This window comes from Peromyscus leucopus, chromosome 14 (assembly GCF_004664715.2).
Source record: "Peromyscus leucopus breed LL Stock chromosome 14, UCI_PerLeu_2.1, whole genome shotgun sequence".
Lineage (NCBI taxonomy): Eukaryota > Metazoa > Chordata > Mammalia > Rodentia > Cricetidae > Peromyscus > Peromyscus leucopus.
Genome location: NC_051075.1, coordinates 27,266,346 through 27,273,543, shown reverse-complemented (window position 1 = coordinate 27,273,543; position 7,198 = coordinate 27,266,346).

Below are 7,198 nucleotides of genomic sequence, written 5' to 3'. Positions count from 1 at the left end.
GCCTGATAAGACTATTCCAGCCAGGTCTACAGATAAGTCTTGTGCTTTCCCATTGCACAGACACTGGACAACAAATGTTATGGCTAGTTTTTCCAAACGACCATTATCCTAATTTTCTCAGGGTTTCCCAAAGATGTCATCACCCACAGACAATAGGAAGCAGTCTAGAGAACATGATGACCACTTTCCCAAGAGGTGGGAATGGTTAGTTTTTGGTCATTCAATGGGTTATGGACATTTGTCATCATTTAGGGGGTTTGGCTACAAGTTGTTCATGGCTGGGGAGAAAACTAAACAAAGGACATTAAATTCAAGAATCTCTAAAGGCAAAAAGGGGGAACATAATATAAAAATGATGAGATAAAAGGGTGGATTATTGAGTCTGCTTTTGAACAATCACTAGTCTCAAATATTTTACATTTTGGTATGGAGTTTTGCATATTGATATAAATTTAAGGGTTTTTTTGTTGTTATATTGTATATATGTTTCTATTCTTGTTTAAGATATTGTACCAATGCAGCTTATTTAAAAAGGTAAAGTTTTAGTCCTTAAAAACTCTTTAGGATAATAAAGAATACAGGTTAATAGTCATCTGTAACAATCAAACTTAGTCATGTTAGGCATGTTTTCAAGGCCATACAAAGATATATTTTAAATAGATAGTCTTCAAACACTTTAAAGACCTATAGAACATGGCATTTAAAATGTTTTAATAACCTAAGGCTTTTCATGACAATGAGACATATCTGTAGCGGGAATTCAAATTGGTCTTAGTAATAAAAACCCAGAGTCAGATATTAGGATAAATGCTGAAAGATCAAAGAAGTAAAAGAACAGCCAAAGTCAGCTCTTACCTACACGACTCCTCAGACCAAAAAGAGTTGAGCTCCTATCTATACCTGCCTTATATTCCTCTCATCACCAAGCCATATCATTTCCTGTCTCCTTTCTACACAGACCTCCAGACCTCTATGGTTAACTAATGGCTAGCTCCACCCTCTGATCTTCTTGCAAGCTTTATGTGTTAGAGCACAAGCAAATTATCACCACATACATCTGTTCCTGGCAGCACCAATCTACTTCATAAAAGGAAGATGGACACCAAAGAAAACCTCCTTATGGAGTTTGCTTTCATTTGTGGTAAAGTCAGCCAATGGGCAAAGAAACTGCCCTTGCCTCAATTGCTGACATGCTGCCCAAATTGGATAAGCAGGACACAAAAGAAAGCATCTGCCAAACTGCCAAGACAAGGTAGGACAGCCCTTCAAAATTCCTGCTTCACAGAACAGTCTGTCAGATATTTTAGGCCTGTAGGCTGAAGTTGGATGACCCAATATTACAGAGAAACTTGGGGTGACTGTCCAAGGCAGCAAGATGTCTCTGTCATTTCTTAGTTATGGAAGTTGCATTTTCTGCACTTCCTGTTAACTCAAGTAATATTTTATCCTTCATGCGTCTCTGATAGAGATTGAAGACTAGATAGTTATAGTTTTACAGTTTCTCTTGTTATCAAATTCAGGAAAGAACTTACATAAGAGATGTAAAGTTATAAGGTTAAAAAATATAAAAACTTTTGTTTCTCTAAAACCATGTTTTAGTTAAGGTCTACAAAGATATTTTTAGGATGGTAGTACAAGTTATAGTAAAAAAAAATGGTTTAGGTATAAAACTTTGAATTCAGGGCTGGAGAGATAGCTCAGAGGCTAAGAACACTGGCTGTTCTTCCAGAGGTCCTGAGTTCAATTCCCAGCACCCATATGGTGGCTCACAACCAAATGTAGTGAGATCTGGCTCCCTCTACTGGCCTGCAGGCATACATGCAGACAGAGCACTGTATACATAATAAATAAATAAATCTTTAAAAAATAATAATAAAAACCTTTGAATTCAACAAGATAGGGTAGATAATGGAGCATTTTCTCTAAATATGCCAAATGCACATGGATTGGATTTTGTGAATTAATTCTTGCTTGATGATTGTTCTTATTATATATAGTTTATTAGAGTTAAAATCTTTCCTTTTTATTTAGACAAAAAGAGGAATTGTTGTGGAATAATCTTTTTGTACACTGTGACGATGTGTCACTTTGATTGGTTTAATAAAAAGCTGAACAGCCAATAGCTAGGCAGGATTTTCAGGGCAGAGAGGATGCTGGGAAGAAGGTAGCATCGCCAGGAGATGCAGAGGAAGGTCATATAGGAGATGAGGTAACAAGCTACGAGCAATGTGGCAGCCATTAGATTAATAGAAACGGGTTCATTTAAGTTATAAGAGCTAGCTAAACCACAAGCCTAAGCTGTTAGCCAAGCGTTCACAATTTTAGTAAGAAGTTTCTGTGTCATTATTGGGGAGCAGGCAGCCCAAAGAAATATCTGCCCACACTACACCATAGAAATCTTTGAAATTCTTTTTTTTTTTTTTTTGAGAGGATGGGTGGGGGTTCTCTGTGTAACAGCTCTGGCTGTTGTAGAATGCACTCTGTAGACTACTCAGGCCTTGAACTCCTGAGTCCTGATAGTACAGTAGATACACATATTAAAATGTAATCCATATTTAACTTTTTAAAGTTTATTAATTTATTTGGGTCATTCATATCTAACTACAAGATATAGGATACATATTTTATAAGATCACAACATGCTTTATCTTTTCTTAAAATATAATTTTATGTGTGCAGATGTTTTGTCTACATGCATATCTGTGCATTACATGCATGCCTGGTGCATCTAGAGGCCAGAAGAGGCCATTGGATTCCCTGGAGCTGGAGTTACAGAGGCTTGGGACTGCCATGTGGATTCTGGGAACCAAACCCAGGTCCTCTGGAAGAGCAGCCAGTACTCTTAACCACTGAGCCACCGTCTCTGCAGCCCCAACTGCTTGACTTTTGAACCACTGAATTATTGCTACAGGTAAAAAGACTAATTTATGGAACCATGTTCATTATTTTATTACTGGTTTTATTATTAAACAGTGCCAAACAAGACTTTAAATCAATTAAAATTTATTTCATTATACATAAAGTTACTTTTACATTTGTCTACAACCACGGTGAACACATTCCTGGTATAAAGACACAGCCTTTTGAGTTTAAGATATCCCCAACTATAAGATTACATACATAAAACTACCATAATTTGCTTTTGGGATACCATCTTACAAGGACTCCAATTTGCAGTAAGGCTCGTTAAGGAAGGGAATGGCTCAGTTGCCTTTAGCCTACTGGCTATGGGTAGGTTAGGACTTCTGTTGGTCTTTTCTCTGTCGCACAGATTGCAAGCCCAATGCCACTTTGAGTTCTTTGGCAGCAGTTAACTCTGCAGCTCACACACAATTTAGCGAGTATGATAATGAGTATTCAGAGACGGGTAATGCCTAGGGAGGGGGGCCGCTCACCAACCTAAGACAGAGCACCTGTGTGGCCTGGGCAGGCATCTCCATGACAGGTAAGGTGACCTGCTGACGTCCCATGCAACCTAAATCAGAGTCTCATTTATTAGTAAAAGGGGGACATGTAAGGCCCTGGCCCCCGTTTTGGATAACTGTTGCCTTGCTTGCTGACCTTGACGTTGATATCCACCCTATGCTAATTCCCTCCCAGGTTTCACCCTCCTGAATGCTTAAGGGAAGTTCCTTATCTATGTATCCTGCACAATGGACGTTAACAGCTTATATGCAAGATTGTAAAACATCTATAGCGAACTTCTGCCCTCCAGGGTTCTCCCATTGTGCTGTAAGCCTGTATTTAAGACCTCCTCCCTCCTTCAATAAACGGCATTTGGCATAAAAAAAAAAAGATATCCCCAACTATAAGAGTACATATATAAAACTACCATAATTATGGATGAGGTAATCAAAGTAAAATATACTATTCAGAATAAAATAAAATGGAAATAACTTACTCATAAGATTCATATTTAAATCATATTTATTTACAAAATACTATCCTAAGAATTTTAATTCCCTTAAGCTTCCATTTGAGCAAAAAATAATTGCATAGGGAATAGGAGTTATATAAACTCAATATGGGAAGAAAATGACACCCGACGTCTCTTAGGTTTCTGAAGTTCCTCTGCAGGTTCTTTTGAAGGTGAAATCAAGTCTGGAGGGAGCTCATGTCTGCTTTCAGGATGTGGGGGTGGGGGGAAGAACCCAGCTCTTGGGGGAAGGTAAGGTGGAAAGCCCCTCGGTGGGTACACATTTCTCCCTGTTCAAAGAGATTAGCAAAGGACATTGGAAGTTGAAACCCCAAACTACACACTTGTTAAAAACCACTAGCTCCGGTAGTTATTCTGATATTCAAACACCCACACCAGAATATTTGATCTCACAAATTAATTTTGATATTGAAAAATGTACTTCTTCCACAACATAGGAATAATAAGAATATCATTAATTTCAGGTATGTTTGTCTTATCTTTGCAGTTACACAAGATCTCAATACACTCAAGGCTTACTTTAAAACAGGTTTTCAATGTAGTCAGATTTTCAAACTTAGCATTCAGGTCAGTGATTCTGACCTGATAGTCTACTAAAAAACATTTTCTGTAATGCCAAGGACCTTCTTAAAACTTACCAAACAAAATTCATTTGATTCACCTAGAACTTTAAAACTAGAGATGAGATCAGAGAGCAGCTACCTAGGACAACCAAGCTGGTTCTTGTCTAGTACTTGAAAACATCATTTACTGTGTAGAAACCTGTGGTTCCAAAGGGTAAAGTGTGCTGTAAAAGCAACAAATTATTTTTATTTTAAAATGTAAGGGTATGAAGGAATTTCAGTTAAGTTCAACAAATAACTAAATATGATCTTAGATTTTAAATAAATATGATCAGGTGGGAACTATTTATGAAAAAGGCTTTAAAACACTTTAGTCAGTAATCTTGACTAAAATGTAAGTATTTTAATAATGAACACAATACATTTCTATCAAATTAAATACACATAATTTTAAACTTAAAACTGCTTATACATTCAGTGATTCTCTGAACTATCACAATACAGTTAAAATTCAAAATTAGCTAAGGTGGATCAAGGTGAAGCCTTGGCTTTCTTTGTTGCTGGACTGTAACCTGTGAGCCATGTAAACGCTCTCCTCTGCAAGCTGGTTCTGGTCAGTGTTTATCACACCAGTGTAGATGTAACCGTCTTATTAAATAAGAAACACAGAGCCAAATACAGAGTTAAAAACCCAAGCGGTCAGAGCAGTAGCTGAGAGCTGAGACTTAAAACCACCTTTCTTACTCTTCGCTGCCGCTATCATCCTGCCCCTCAGAAAAGGGTAGATTAATGAACCTACTTTTAAAGAGCAATAACTTGTTTAAAAATGTTTTACATTGGTATAGATTTTAGTTTATTGATACAATTTTGAAGTTAATTTTGTTATACTGTATATATATTTCTACTCTGTTTAAGGTATTATGTTTATGTAACTCATTTAGATTGTAATGGATAATTAAGAAATACAGATTAATAATTAATCTTCTATAATAGTCAAACTTATAGTCATGTTGTTTTCTAGGTATACATAGATATATTTCAGATAGACAGGTAATCTTCAAATACTTCAAAGACCTACAGAATATGACATTTAAAATGTTTTTAAAAATTTAGACTTTCTGGACAGTGAGACATGTCTGTTCTTGGCAACACCGATTTACTTAAGAGAGGAGGATGGGCATCAAAGAAACTCTATATAGAGTTTATCTTCTTCTTGACAAAAATAGCCATTTGGACAAAAAAAACTGTTCTTGCCTGTACTGCTTAAAAAAAATATATCAACTGGACATACAGGACCCATAGGAAGGTGACCATTGAACTTTCCTTGGCGAAATTGTCCTTCAGGTTCCTGCTTCACAGAGAAAACTTCCAGACATTCTACAGGACATAAAGAAAAATGACTGACAGAGTTGGCTATTTGAAACCTGGAGTTTATGCAGGGACACTTGGCTCAGGCTGGGAGGAAGGGACTGGACCTGCCTGAACTGAGTCTACCAGGTTGATCACAGTCCTTGGGGGAGGATTTGCCCTGGAAGAGGTGGGAATGGGGGGTGAGCTGGGGGTAAGGGGAGGGGGTAGGAGGGGGGAGAATAGGGGAACCCATGGCTGATATGTAGAACTGAATGGTATTGTAAAATAAAATAAATAAAAGTTAAAAAAAAAAAAATGACTGAGAGACTCTAGGACTGTGGGCTGAATACAGATGCCCCAACTTTGCAAAGGAACATTAGGTGACTGTCCAGGCTGTCAGCTGTCTCTGTCTACCCTGCAAGACTCCCGAAAGTTGCTTACATCCTTCTCCCATTCCTCAGGTAATAATATATCCTTCTGGGGTCTTTGATGTAGTTAAAGACTAGATTGTTATAATCTCCTCAGTTATGATAAAAAATAAATTAGATATAAAACCTTAGACTCATAAATATAGGTTAGATAGGATATCTTCTTTTATTTTGCCAAATACAAATAGACTAGATATTATAAATAAACTAGATATTGTAACTATAATTCTTGCTTGATAATTGTTTTGTTATATGTAATTTTACTATGTAAAAGTTAAAACCATCCTTTTAAAAAAAAAAAGAAAGAAAAGGGGAAGTGCTGTGGGATGTTTCGTATGTTAAATGGGTTACTCTGATTGGTTAATAAATAAAACACTGATTGGCCAGTAGACAGACAAAAAATATAGGCGAGACAAACAAACAAAAAAATTCTAAAAAGTAAAAGACAGAAAGGAGCCACTGCCAGCCACCGACAAGACAAGCAAAATGTAAGGTACCGGTAAGCCACGAGCCACGTGACAACTTATAGACTAATAGAAATGGGTTAATTTAAGATAGAAGAACTAACCGGGCGGTGGTGGCGCACGCCTTTAATCCCAGCACTCGGGAGGCAGAGGCAGGCGGATCTCTGTGAGTTCGAGGCCAGCCTGGTCTCCAAAGCGAGTTCCAGGAAAGGCGCAAAGCTACACAGAGAAACCCTGTCTCGAAAAAACAAAAAACAAAACAAAAAAAAAGATAGAAGAACTAGATAACAAAAAGCCTACCATGGCCATACAGTTTATAAGTAATATAAGTCTCTGTGTGTTTACTTGGTTGGGTCTGAGCAGCTGTGGGACTGATGGGTGAGAGAGATTTGTCCTACCATGGGCCAGGCAGGAACAAAAAAACTAGCTACACAGCAGCAGGAATCAAACTTGAAG